This window comes from Nannospalax galili, unplaced genomic scaffold (genome assembly GCF_000622305.1).
Source record: "Nannospalax galili isolate Female #2095 unplaced genomic scaffold, S.galili_v1.0 scaffold287, whole genome shotgun sequence".
Lineage (NCBI taxonomy): Eukaryota > Metazoa > Chordata > Mammalia > Rodentia > Spalacidae > Nannospalax > Nannospalax galili.
In genome coordinates this window covers 2,308,656-2,322,199 of record NW_008357493.1, presented here as the reverse complement: position 1 = coordinate 2,322,199, position 13,544 = coordinate 2,308,656, and the positions used below count along the sequence as shown (strand labels likewise).

At 40.2% G+C, this 13,544-nt stretch overlaps 1 pseudogene across 1 annotated transcript; it reads left to right on the top strand.

The window, feature by feature from the left end:
• Positions 1–2,430: 2,430 nt before the first annotated feature.
• LOC103751659 lies at positions 2,431–11,275 on the top strand (annotated as a pseudogene). The gene is made up of 2 exons (XR_001872091.2): positions 2,431–3,375; positions 11,088–11,275. The product of XR_001872091.2 is annotated as a phosphatidylinositol 3,4,5-trisphosphate 3-phosphatase and dual-specificity protein phosphatase PTEN pseudogene (transcript).
• The last annotated feature ends 2,269 nt before the right edge of the window (positions 11,276–13,544 follow it).

Sequence of the window (13,544 nt, the reverse complement as noted above, 5' to 3'; positions counted from 1 at the left end):
AAAAAAAATCAATAAATAAAAAATGGCATACTTGAGGATGAAGCATAAAAATTTACTTCATGTTAAATAGTAGAGGAGATAAACATTACCACTGAAATCTACCTGGTGACTTTATATCCATACTCAGGTACTAAGGATCAGAGTGTAACCAACTGTGACTAGTAATAATCAGATAAAAAAATGTAGGAAACAGCATATTTTAAAATGAAGTGGAGATCCTCTTTAAAGGGAAAAACTCAGTCAATTTTATATATTACAGGGTTTATAGTGACTTCGATATTGTATAACTGCATTAATTCTACCGTGAACCTATAAATTTACAGCCTCTTTTGAAAGAGATGTATCCTTGCTCTGGAGTGTTTTACTGAATATGTTAAAGCTGTAATGAAATGATTCTTCTAATCATGTGGTTATTAAATTAAAATAAATAAAAACAACAAAATATAAAATAAAATAACAAATGGTTTTCCTATTTGTATCTCTCCTTATACCTATGCCCTCAAATAACAATGCATAGATGTGATGATAGGATGCCAAACTTTCTGTTGAAGCATGTCTAAAACCCAGCACAGGAAGGAAATATAGAATAGCATTTGATGTAGTGGAAAGTCCACCTCCCCCTATCAGCAGCAGTGTGGACAAGAACAACGACGGTGGAGAAGCTGAAGGAACTCTTTGCGATAGCCTGATAAAAATGTAATTCTATACCAAACAAATCTTTGTTTACCGCCCTAAGTAGGCAAGTCCCCCTGTTCCACCTGAGTTAGGTCCAAACTGCTCCCCCTGTCTACAGTTGTTCAAAGCTCTCAGAAAGATACAAACAAATGCCTAGCAACCTCAAAGCCAGCCCTTACTTCTCAATGATGCTAAGAGGAAGAACAATGCCATAGAAGGAGCCCATTCTGTATAATCCAATACCCTCTGATGTGAAAAAGATCTTTTTTTCACCATCTTTCAGACTTTTCAAGTCACCAGGTGAATTTCAAATCATATTCAAGACTAAGGATTCTCATTAAATACCCACAATATACCTGAGGCATTTTGCTAAGTACTAATCCAAATATCTTCCAGATTTCACCTTTGGGAGGTACCCTTGTTGATGGTTGAGTCATTTTATTATGAAAGTACTGTCCTAACTTTAGGCTCAGACCACTTCTTCACAGTAGGAGTGAACAAATGGATGTAATGTCTATAAATGAGAAATCAAGGAGGTGACAGCTGTTGGACTTGTATTCAGAGCTCCCTCCTATTGATTGAGAATAACTTTTCCAGGTTACTTTTACCTTCTGGAAAATTGTGAACTAGAACATGCTGATCAGTGAGTCACAGGGTCCAAGCCCTGTAGACTTACCTCCCAGTCTATGCATTCAGACCAAGGAGAAACAAGGGTCATGAGCACAGGGGTCCAGGCAAAGCAGCCTCGCTCTGCGTCTCAGCCTCCCCTCCTTCTAGGTTTTTAGATATGAACAATTGATTGATTACATTATCTGATCACTACACATAGTGTAGTGATACGCCTAGTATACATCTAGTATACATTTCAATTGAAAACAACTCGGAACGACATGAAGAGAGCACACATTTTTTTTCAGCACTTATTGCTCCAGCTACCTTCATAGGTATGGTAAGAAAATTATCAGTTTCACATCATACCCGAAGTCATAAAAGTTTTTAAACCTGAGAAAGCTGAGGTTCTAATTAATTGAATGACTCTCAAAGGCATCTGGTAAGGCCGTACCATGGCAGCATCTTGTCTTCACAGCCAATGGTCTCTACTCTTCCCTAAATTTCAAACCCAAAATTCTAAGTTTGTTTCTTAATCCAAAAATCTTATTTTCTGAGCTGGAGAGATAGCTCGGCAGTTAAGAGCACTTGCTGTTGTTGCAGAGGATTTGGGTTCAATTCCCAGCACCCACATGCTGGCTAACAACCTCCTATAACTCCGGTTTCAGGGGAATCTAAGGCTCTCTTCTGACCTCTGCAGGCATTGCACAAAACAGGTACACTAACATACATGCAGGCAATACACTCATACACAAAAACTAAAAATAATAAATTTTTAAATCCATTTTTCCTCGCTAAATCTTATTTGTCTTGCCTGTGGATTATAATGGTCCCATGGACATAAAGCTGATAAGCAACAGCTGGAGTTCTTGCTCTCCCCAACATAATATATCAAAGAGGACTGAATACTTCCTCTGCAATTCTGTTCTGCCTCCTTCTCTTCCTTCTCAAATTTTGGGGATCATCCTGCAGGCAATGTCCTTGCTTGTCACACCTCTATACATAAGAAATGCACCTCTCAGAAGCTGCAGCTGTGATAGAAGTTTGAGAGTTGAGCCACTGCAAGGTTAGGCCCTACACAGGCGAGGGAGATGAGAGACGATGGCTGGTGGCCAAGGCCCAGACCCCCTCTCAGCACCTCCACAGGCTCCCAGACATGACAGCCATCATCAAAGAGATCGTTAGCAGAAACAAAAGGAGATATCAAGAGGATGGATTCGACTTAGACTTGACCTATATTTATTGCTAAACATTATTGCTATGGATTTCCTGCAGAAAGACTTGAAGGTGTATACAGGAACAATATCAATGGTGTAGTAAGGTTTTGGGGTTCAAAGCATAAAAACCATTACAAGATATACAATCTATGTGCTAAAAGACATTATGATACCGCCAAATTTAACTGCAGAGTTGCACAATATCCTTTTGAAGACCATAACCCACCATAGCTAGAACTTATCAAACCCTTTTGTGAAGATCTTGATCAATGGCTACGTGAGGATGACAACCATGTTGCAGCAATTCACTGTAAAGCTGGAAAGGGATGAACCGGTGTAATGATTTGCACATGTCTATTACAACAGGGCAAATATTTGAAGGCACGGGAGGCCCTAGATTTCTATGGGGAAGTAAAGACCAGAGACATAAAGGGAGTAACTATTCCCAGTCAGAGGCGCTATGTGTATTATTATAGCTACCTGTTAAAGAATCATCTGGATTATAGACCAGAGGCACTGTTGTTTCACAAAATGATGTTTGAAACTCTTCCAATGTTCAGTGGCAGAACTTCCAATCCTTAATTTGTGTTCTGCCAGCTAAAGGTGAAGATATAGTCCTCCAATTCAAGACCCACACAACGGGAAGACAAGTTCATGTACTTTGAGTTCCCTCAGTGGTTGCCTGTGTGTGGTGACATCAAAGTAGAGTTCTTCCACAAACAGAACAAGATGCTAAAAAAGGACAAAATGTTTCACTTTTGGGTAAATACATTCTTCATACCAGGACCAGAGGAAACCTCAGAAAAAGTAGAATGTCTCTGAAAAAGTGGGTGTCTCTGTGATCAGGAAATTGATAGCATTTGCAGTATACAATGCCCTCTTCTAGACTTGACAGTCATTGCATGCACATGGTGCCCCTACATACATGCAGGCAAACACTCAGACATGTGAAATAAGAATAATAGATATATCAGAACTGGAGAGTTGGCTCAGTGTTTAAGAGCACTGACTGCTCTTACAGAGGACCAGATTTGATTCCCAGCACCCACATGGCCTGCAGCACGGGTGCACTCACATACATGCAGGCAATACACTCATACACATAAAGTAAAATAATAAATAAAATACAAACAAATACATTTTTTAAAAAAAGAATAATAGATAAATCTTACAAAAAATAAAAGAAATACATGATAGCCGGGCCTCCAAAATTAATTTAAATCCATCTTTCATCTACAGCTCCACATTCAACAGAGACTAAGTGACCGCAACTCCAGTTCCAGGGGAATCCAAAGCCCTCTTCTGACCTCCGCAGCATGGGTGCACTCACGTACATGCAGGCAATACATACACACAAAATAAAATAATAAATAAAATACAAACAAATACATTTTTTAAAAAAAGAATAATAGATAAATCTTACAAAAAATAAAAGAAATACATGATAGCCGGGCCTCCAAAATTAATTTAAATCCATCTTTCATCTACAGCTCCACATTCAACAGAGACTAAGTGACCGCTCTTATCCACTCCTCATTCCTCCAACTCTTCCAACGAAGTCAGAGGAATCCTCCCCAAACAAATGAGGCTGTGTTATCCTTTCCTTAAAACTTTCCTTTAGCTTGTTATTTCCCTTGGGTTCACCTCAGTCCAACTTTCTCTCCCCTAATTCTCTCACACTCACTATTCACTGCTCCTGCTCTTCCAAAATGTCAACTTCTCTCTTACTTCGGCAGCTTTGTAGATGCTGTTTCTTCATCCTAGATCACTGACCCTTCAAATATTTCAGCATTCAGCTTCAAAGGCACTTCATGTGAGATTTACCAGCCCCTCCACTCTGTTTAAACTGGGTCTTCCTCTTGGCTTCTGCTATGGACTGAATACTGTCCCCCTCCAAAGCTTATGTTGAAATATTAACCCTCAATGTAATGGTAGTGTTTGGAGACAGAGCCTTTGGGGGGTAATTAGGGTTAAAAGCAGTGATGTGAGGTCTTCTTGATGTGGCTAGAACCCTTTAAAGGAGATGCCAGAAAGATATTTCTCTCCCCACACCCCACCTTTCCCTGCCATGTTAGAACACATTCAGGAAGAGAGGCCGTACCACAACCAACCCAACCATTGTTACCATTGTTGCTAACAGTGTTGCTTAAACTATTCAGTTGGTGCTAATTCCTCATGGTGTATCAGCAAACAAATACACCTTATTTCATCATATTCTGTATCAGTTAAGATAGGAGCTAAGACGCAATAGGAACCAGAGGTCCAATGATACAATGACATAAGTAAGATGGAAGCACATTTTCTGCCAAATTACAAGCCATTTCCAAGACAGCAGGACAACTTGCGCCATCTTCATCCATGGCTCCCATGTCACATACAAGACTGCTGATTCCTTTCTTAACATCTTCCAGCATGTAGGAAGGGAGGAAGCCTCAAGGGAATACTTATATTTATCTTTTAAGGACACATCACAGAGGTGATGAGAAATAATCTTTCCATATTCCATTGACAGGAATGTAGTCACATGGGGATGCTGTGAAAGACAATGGGTGCTTGGCCATGTTCATGGCTGAAACTCAGGCAGGCCACCACTAAGGACAGAAGAGACCGTGTTGAAAACCAAGCAGACTGCATTTTCTCTTCACAGGATATATGTTAGTCGGTATACATTCATTTGGTTGAAAATTTGTTCAGTGTCTGTCTTCCCTTTTAAAAATATAGTTCATGATAAGGGAAAGGCTGACCTTGTTTAACTCACCACAGTGTTCCCTGTGCCATGCGCAGCTCCTGGTGTTAGGAGATTCGTAAATGTTCTATGATTGGATTAATAGACATATGAATTCGTGACGTATCGTGCAATCTATTATGCCCTACCTTCCTCTCAATATCCTCTTCAACAAATAAGTTAGATACTCTGTGAGTCTGGGTACCTGAAGCTCCACTGAGCCCTGTCACCTCCAACTCTGCCTCTGCTCTCTGCCATCCACACCTTCCTTGAAACTATAATCTGGGGCCTATTTTCTGAACTCCATTGAAGTTGTTTTCTTGGACAGGTTTCTTTATATAGCTACTGTTGCATTTATCATTGTCAATGACTCCCTATTTTTCTTTGAATTCTCTTTGCCTTGATTTCCACCCTTTTAAATAATGTTATTTCCAAATCCCTAATCAAAGACGCTACTTTTGAACTGCACTTTATTCTTCCATTCTCTTGTCGCATAAGCTTACTCATCGATTCTTCACTACCTTCTTCCCACTCAACAACTATTTGAATATATACTCTGTGTACTATACTAATCAGCAAGGATGAAAAAATGCATACTCTAAGTTCACTTCCCTAGAAGAGTTCAGAGTCTACTTGGGAGACCGAGTAACAAATAAGTAATTCAAATGCAGGGCCATGCAGCAGATGTTATAACAGAGATATGTCCAGAACACACACAGAGCAGCTGCCATTATCTTATTATATCTATGATCCTCATCAGATCATCTCAGCCTTAAAGATAAAGACGTTGTGAATCAGAGTGAAGGAATTTGTTCAACATTAGACAATCAGGAAATAAGAAAACAATTGTCGGCTTGATACCATATAATAAGAAACTCACCATCTTTCTCTCTACAGTACTTTAATGTGAATGCTATTCTATTCTGAGGCACGTTCTCTTTAAGGTGGCACCCAGTTCTGGTGCTCTGACCCCCCCCCCATATGTATGAGTACCCAGTTCAAGCCTGGCCCCCAGAGCATCTCCTATAGATGAAGGTAATGACCTCTCATGCTTTTTGCTTCAATCTAGGATTCTTGTCAAAACAGTAGACATTACTAGAGGGATGCAGTGCAGAATTTGTTTTCTAGAAGTCTAGTTATATGTTTCTGGAAACTACCTCCAAAGATTCATGGATGAAAATAATAATCACGTTTCACTGTTTTGGGTGTTGACTGGGCCTTGATGGAGAGAACCTGCTCCAGGTTTTATGCAATTACACTTAGATGTTCACAGAGACTAGACTCTTCAGAAAGTTTTATCACTTACACTTCTGGCGCCTGGAATATAAGATGACTGATACCTCCACCTAATTGGCTTGGGTTGCCTCACAGCATGGCAGTCTCGGTGTAGCTGAACTTTGTGCATGGCAGCTGGCTACTTCCAGAACAAACAAACTCAATTTTCTCATCTATAAAATGAAAACCCTATTACCATAATCAGTTGATGTGAAAATTAAATGAAACCAACAGTGTTAAAGTGTGATGAGCCAGGCAGGTACTGTATCATGTCCCACCTTCACAACTGTCTGGTGAATGAATGAGGGAGTGAAACTGTGATTTGTTCCAATATGCTGTTCTCCATTCCTCCCTCCTGCTTATGAAAGCAAAAGATGGTGTCACAGAGCTGGGGCCCACCCAGCCTCTGATACCCCATTCTCCAGCTTCCCTTAACAGACCTCTGGGTTTCAGCATCCCCACCCCACCCACGTTTTAGCAGACTGTGGCACCATGGCATAGTGTGTAATAAACTCCCCTTTTGCTGGTATAGGGGCTAACTGAAAGAGCACTCCACAACCAAAGCCAAAAGAGGCTAATCTAAAAACAAAACAAAAAAAATCAATGACGTGGTATTACAGCACAACCCAAAGGGTAGAATAAGTATCCACTAGTCCATGGTAACATAGAAATGATTGACTAAATTAATGAATGAAACAGAAGAGACTAATCTATGAAGAATTCCAGATAGTTTGTGTAGATATTTCACTTTCTGGAGAATGAACATGAATCCTACCCCTTAACTATAGGTCATATATACTGACTACTTTCCAAAGAGCACAGTACGAAAAAGGGATACTTTTAAAAACAGAGAGTAACTGTGATAGTTAAGTTTAATTGTCAACTTGACATAATCTAGAATTACCTGGAAAGAAAGTCTCAATACGGGATTATTTAGATCAGGTTGGCCTGTAAGCCCACTTGTGGGAGACTATTTTGATTCTGTTGATTGAGATGGGAAGACTTCCTTGCTGTGGTGGCACCACTCCCTAGACAGGGGGCCCTGGATTGTATAAGGGCAGAGAAAGTGAGCTGAGCACAAGCTCCATTCACCTATCACTCTTTTCTTGCGACTGCAGGTGTAATGTGACCAACCAGTTCTCTCAAGCTCTTGCGGCTGTTACTTCCCTACTATGACAGACTGTAACCTGAATTGAGTTGTGGAAAGGAGAATCCATATGTGATTTGGATCAGAGAGTGTCTTTTCCCCCCTTTCTCCCCTAAGTTGCTTTTTTTGGAGTATTTTATCACAGCAAAAAGAAATGAAACTAAGACAATCACTTTTCAGTAGACAAACCTGAAAGACATTCATACCTCTGTCAGTGATCACAGCAAACAATAGCTATGTCACATTAACAAAATTTCCCTTGATATATGTGTTGAGAATCACATTTCATCTCTGCTATCTTCTTCATAAAACTTGTAACCCTAGTCTAATGAGAGAAATATCAGATCCCAGTGGAGGGATGAGTCTCTGACCTTTGCTCAAAACCATCAACGTTATCAAGAAGGAAACTGAGAAACTGTCACAACCAGGACAAAGCCAAGAACCCATGACAACTAAAGGCAAGAGAGGTGCTGGCTAAGATCACAGAACAGGAAAAGGGAATCAGGTGAAGACTAGGAACATGAATAAACTAGGGATTCTTTCTAAAGTGATGGCTCAGTATTAATTCAATATGTTAACCATTAACAAATGTGCCGTTCTAATTTAAGACACTAATAAAAAAGAAATTGGGTGCACAGGATGTGGTAAGTCTCTGTGCTATCGTCACAACTTTCTATAATCTAAAAGCTGTGTTTCAATTGAAGGAAAATATTATGCCTTATTAAAACACACCCTTCCTTCCACTGCACATGCTTCTGAGGCTGGCACAGCAGCCGTGCAGGGCGGGCTCAATCCTGGAGAGGAGCAGGAGTACGGCTCTACAATTTGAAGGTGTGTCATTCCACTGTTCCAAACTGCCCTCTGTCCGAACCTTTTTGTTCATGATACAACTGTCTCCCTGATACACATGTTCAAGACCTTAGATCAGCTCCTTCTTTTTGTCCAACTTCCTAAGTCCAGTTGCTTGTAACTCAGCATTTGACCTCAAATCCTGTATCTAGCCTCGGTACCTCTATCTTGGGTCAGGTCTTTACCATCCCCATTCACATGCTTTTATAATGTCCCCACTGCTGATCACTCTTCAGTTTCAATTCACAATCTGAGGTCACCAGTCACCACATAGGCATCTGGCCATGCTTAAAACCTCCTCAGTCCTAGATAGAACATATACCTGCTTGCACTAAAAGTCAATCTCTAACTCCAAGCCACATTTGGACTCTCCTTCTCCCACCCACAACACTCTTATTCTGCAGTCACACAAGTTCACCTCCACAGACAGATCCTATATAGTCATGACATGGTTTTGCATGAAGTTTGAACAGGGAAGTTTATGCAATCCCTATTCCCTCACATGAGGAGCCCCTCGCTCTATACCCTCATCTCAGAAGGTATCTATTTCAAAGCCTTCTCTGACTCCCTCAGGCAGAAGTGGTCCAACTATTGATGGTTCTGACTTCTATGAGAAGAGTCTCTGTGATGAAGACCACGCACCACCTACACTGTCCTCTGTACCTACGGCAATGTCTTTCTCGTGGTAGGTGCCCATTTAATGTATTTGGATGCATTTATTCTGTAACTCACTATGATCTTCCAAGTCAAGCCCCTGAGGATTCCTTGCCCCCACATGTACCAACACCTCTGACTTCATCAGAGCCTCAACTACGGATCAACCAAAACAGACTGCAGCAGAAAATAGCAGAATTAGAAAGCATTTTGCACTTGTACAGTAGCCACATGCAGGATGGGCAGAAGACAACCCAACCAGGGGTTGTTTCTCTTCTTCTAAGTAAAATATATTTCCTTGTGTTGCTGATATATCCTGTTAACTCAAGAATAAAGCAGATAGAGCCACAAAGAGGCAAAGGGTTTGCTTTTCCCAATAACCACCATAGCCCATTGCTTTCTTGCTGACTGATCCAACTTACAGGTTCCAGAGGTGACACAGAGTACCCCTGCCCAGTTCTCAAATGCAAGCTGGTATCCATGCAACTGACTGGCACATGTAGTCACTTCAAAGCCCTTGGCGCCTATTAAATGCTTTTCCAAAGTAGGCAGATAGACCATCAAGACACAGATCCAAAAGCACAAGAAATAAATCACTCAAGTACCAAATTATAAAAGATATAAAATCATAAAATAAACCTCCTCAAATAAATCACACAGTACATTTAAAATGTTCACACAAACATCTGGGGATACAAACTTGACTCCATAGGCCTTAACATGTATGCACTTTACTGACTAAGCCATCTCCCCAGTCTGAAATATAGTAAATCTCAAAGGTTAGTGCTGTTACTATTATATGCCCTGATTCTAATATTCAAAGATTTAAAAACTATTTCTTTCATTCAGACTTTAATATTGGAGGAATAAATGCTCCTTCATGCCTTGGTATTTCTTCAGAACTGATCCTACCTTTTTCAGTATGTGTAAGAAGCAGCTCAGTTACACTAAAAACAAGGAAACTTCCAATGAGTCCCCTTGCTGTGCACACTTCCCAGGGTCCCCACAGGTTTCTGCTTTGCCTCCATCTCTGTAGTCACCATCTACCTAACCACAGTCATCTGTCATCTAGAAAAATGCCAAACATCCCATGTTTCTGTGTTCTGACTCTATACCATGATTTTCTCCATTAAATTCTGTAAATAGGCATGCCAATATAAAGAGTAATTCAGCCAGGCTTGGTGGCTTGTGTCTTTAATCCCAGCATGGGAGGCAAAAGCAGGCAGATCTCTGTGAGATTGAAGCCAACCTGGTCTACATTGTGAGTTCCGGGCTTGCTGTAGCTACAGGGAGACCCCTGTCTCAAAAAGACCAAAATATAAAGATTAAATAAAGAGTAGCTAAAATATTCGCAGGAATCAACATTAGAAAAACCACATTTAAGAGACTGGAGAGATGGCTCAGTGGTTAAGAGCACTGGCTGCTCTTGCAGAGGACCTGGGTTCGATTCTCAGCACTCACATTGCTGCTAACAATGTTCTATAACTACAGTTCCAGGGGAATCCAATGCTCTTTTCTGACCTTACAGGCATTTCAGGACAGGGGTGCACTCACATACATGTAGACAATATACTCATACACATAAAACTAATAAAAAATAAAAATAATAGATAATTTTTTAAAAGACCACACTTTCATTTCAGAAGGTTCTCTGTGCACCTATTAAATAGCAATGATGTAAAAAGTACCAAAGTACCCCCAACCCAGTTTTTGAGACAGGGTGTTGCGATATAGCTCTGGTTGGCCTATACTCACAAGGTAACCCAGGAGGGCCCTGACCTTGCAGCAATCCTCCTGCCTCAGTCTCCTGAATGCTGAAATTATAGCCTTGAATCACCATGCCCAGCCAAAGTCTGTATGTATTTTTGTGTGTGTTCTCAAAACTGATATTTGCATCAGAGTTAGCAGCTGATAACAGAAATTATGAAAATTCCAGATAAAATTAAAATGCCAGAGCTGGATCATCTGGATAAGAAGAAGGTAATTAGCTCTATTGCTGAAGAGGAAATGAGAGCAGCAATAGAGAAATTTGCAAATGGCAAGCCCCCTGTGGTGCAGAGTACCAAATACAATAGGGTGAAGCTTGGAGGGAGAATCAAAAGATCTGCCATGCAGGATTTATGACTACTTACAAGACCTACGGAAGCCCCAGCACAAGGGTCTTCATTCTTGTGATCTGTCAAAAGTACCAACACTGGTCCTGTTTGCTTAATTAATTGAACTGGGGGGCAAAAAGCCTTCCAGGTCATAAATGAGTAGAATAAATTCAGGTTGAGATCGGTGGTTTCATGCATGGCTGCACTTATAATATGTGCAAAACTTCTAATTTACAAGTGCCAGCAAATAGATTTAAACCCCTCTTCCATAGCAATTTATGAATTTGTACAGAAACCTTTATTGTGGAGAAGAAGAATATTTACAAAGGCTCTTAAGCAAATTTCATTTTCAAGAACTTCGGTAAATGAAATACAAGGCAGGAAGCTCTTTGTGCTGGTTCCAGCTGTCAGTGAGGGGTTTCTTCCTTCTTGGGAGGAAGTGTATGGTGTTTAAGTGCCTTTGCGCTTCATTTTGTCTCATGACAAAGGAAGTTCATGTTGGATTCAATGGGAAAATGATGCAAAATAAAAGTTAGCAACTGCCCTGCAGAGTGAGGGATGTCAGCTTGGTGGTAGAACGTTTACCTAGCATGTGCAAGACCTTGAGTTCAAGTCATGGTACCACACACACCAAAAGTTAAGACCCAACTAGCCTTAGTAACTGCATTTTACAACAATATGTTTATCCCACTTTTCAAATTACTTTAAAAATGTTGCCCATCAAAACCCACCAGAATCCACAAGTAAACCCTTAAAATAACCGAAAGTATATGTGTATAAAGTAATAACACTTAGCAAGTGGTAAAGAATAAATCCTGAATCTCTTCAGTCAAGGAAACGCTCTTTGAGAGACAATTTCCAAATATTCTTTAAAGTCTTCACAGTTGATCATTTATTTATTCTCTTCATTTTTTTCAAACTATATCCCCACACACTGCTTGAGGAAAAAGAGAAACTTTGTATTATTTTTATTGCTTCTGAAACCATCCTTAGAGACAACATAAATAAATATCACATGGGCATATACCCGAGAAGGACTTTTTTATGTTGACATCCAAGTTTCTCCCCATCTCTGAGCACCATTTACTTTAGCTTGACCTAAGTTGCCTTTGATGTAGATGAAGAATTTAGAGTGCCGGTTCCACTTAGAGCAAGATTTCCCACATTGGGAACTTATTTGACCCAAAATATTTATTTCCTTTTCTTTCCTTGCAACTGTTTTACTTCCCCATGAGGTAAAAAGTGACTATAGTATATTAAAGATGCAGGAATAAGGCACCTGAGGTGTGCGTTAAGTATACCAACTAAAAAAATTTAAAACATTAAAACCTACTTTATCATGCACATTTGGCTTATAAACGGATACTTTGACATTTTCCTATCCTCAGTTTGCATGTGAAATTAATATATCTATTTTTCCAATATCAAATCCAGGCTGACTAAATTGTATTGCAGAATTTTATGGTTATAGAAATACATTGTTATTCCACTTTGCCAAAACTATTACAGATTACTGGAGAGGTCGTAACAAGAAACAAATTGCTAAGGAAGCTGTGAACTATTTAGTATTTCCAGCCCATATGAAAACACTAACGCTATGCGCTAAGGAAGATATGATAGACCTAGTCAGCATGAAGTTAACATTCCAGCAACACCATGTTTGGGGTGTTGGTTTTGCTTTTATTTTTAGCATTTTGGCCAGAGTCCCATAAGTTGAATGACTTCCAAATTTAAGCATGGTTATGTCATTCTACCGATATATCTGGAGCCCAGTGTGGTGGAACATGCCTTTAATCCCAGCACTCGGGAAGCAGCGGCAGGCAGATCTCTGTGAGTTCAAGGCCAGCCTGGTCTACCTAGTGAGTTCCAGGACAGCTTGGGCTACAGGGAGACTCTGTCTCAAAAAGACCAAAAAAAAAAAAAAAAGTGTACTCTATTGATATATCTGTATTTCGAAGGTTTTAGTTCAAGATAATTTATTATAGCTCCAAGAGCTACTTCACCAGATAGTCCATCCACCTAAGAGGCAGGATCTCAAGTATACCATCAGCAAGCTATTCTTGAAAGTGGTCAGTTTTTTAAAAAATCCATAAGGTCTCACTAGGGAAGCAAGTGACACCTGTGCCCCACACTTATCACAAGACTCATCAGGCTCTAGGGCATATGGAACCCAACTCCAAACCTATACTCAGTCCAAGAAAATTCAGATCAGACCAAAAGCTGACACAAGAGGGCCAGGGTCAACTGAGAAGTTGACTGGAGGGAGAGTGTGGCTATGAAGCACTGTGCAGGAGCAG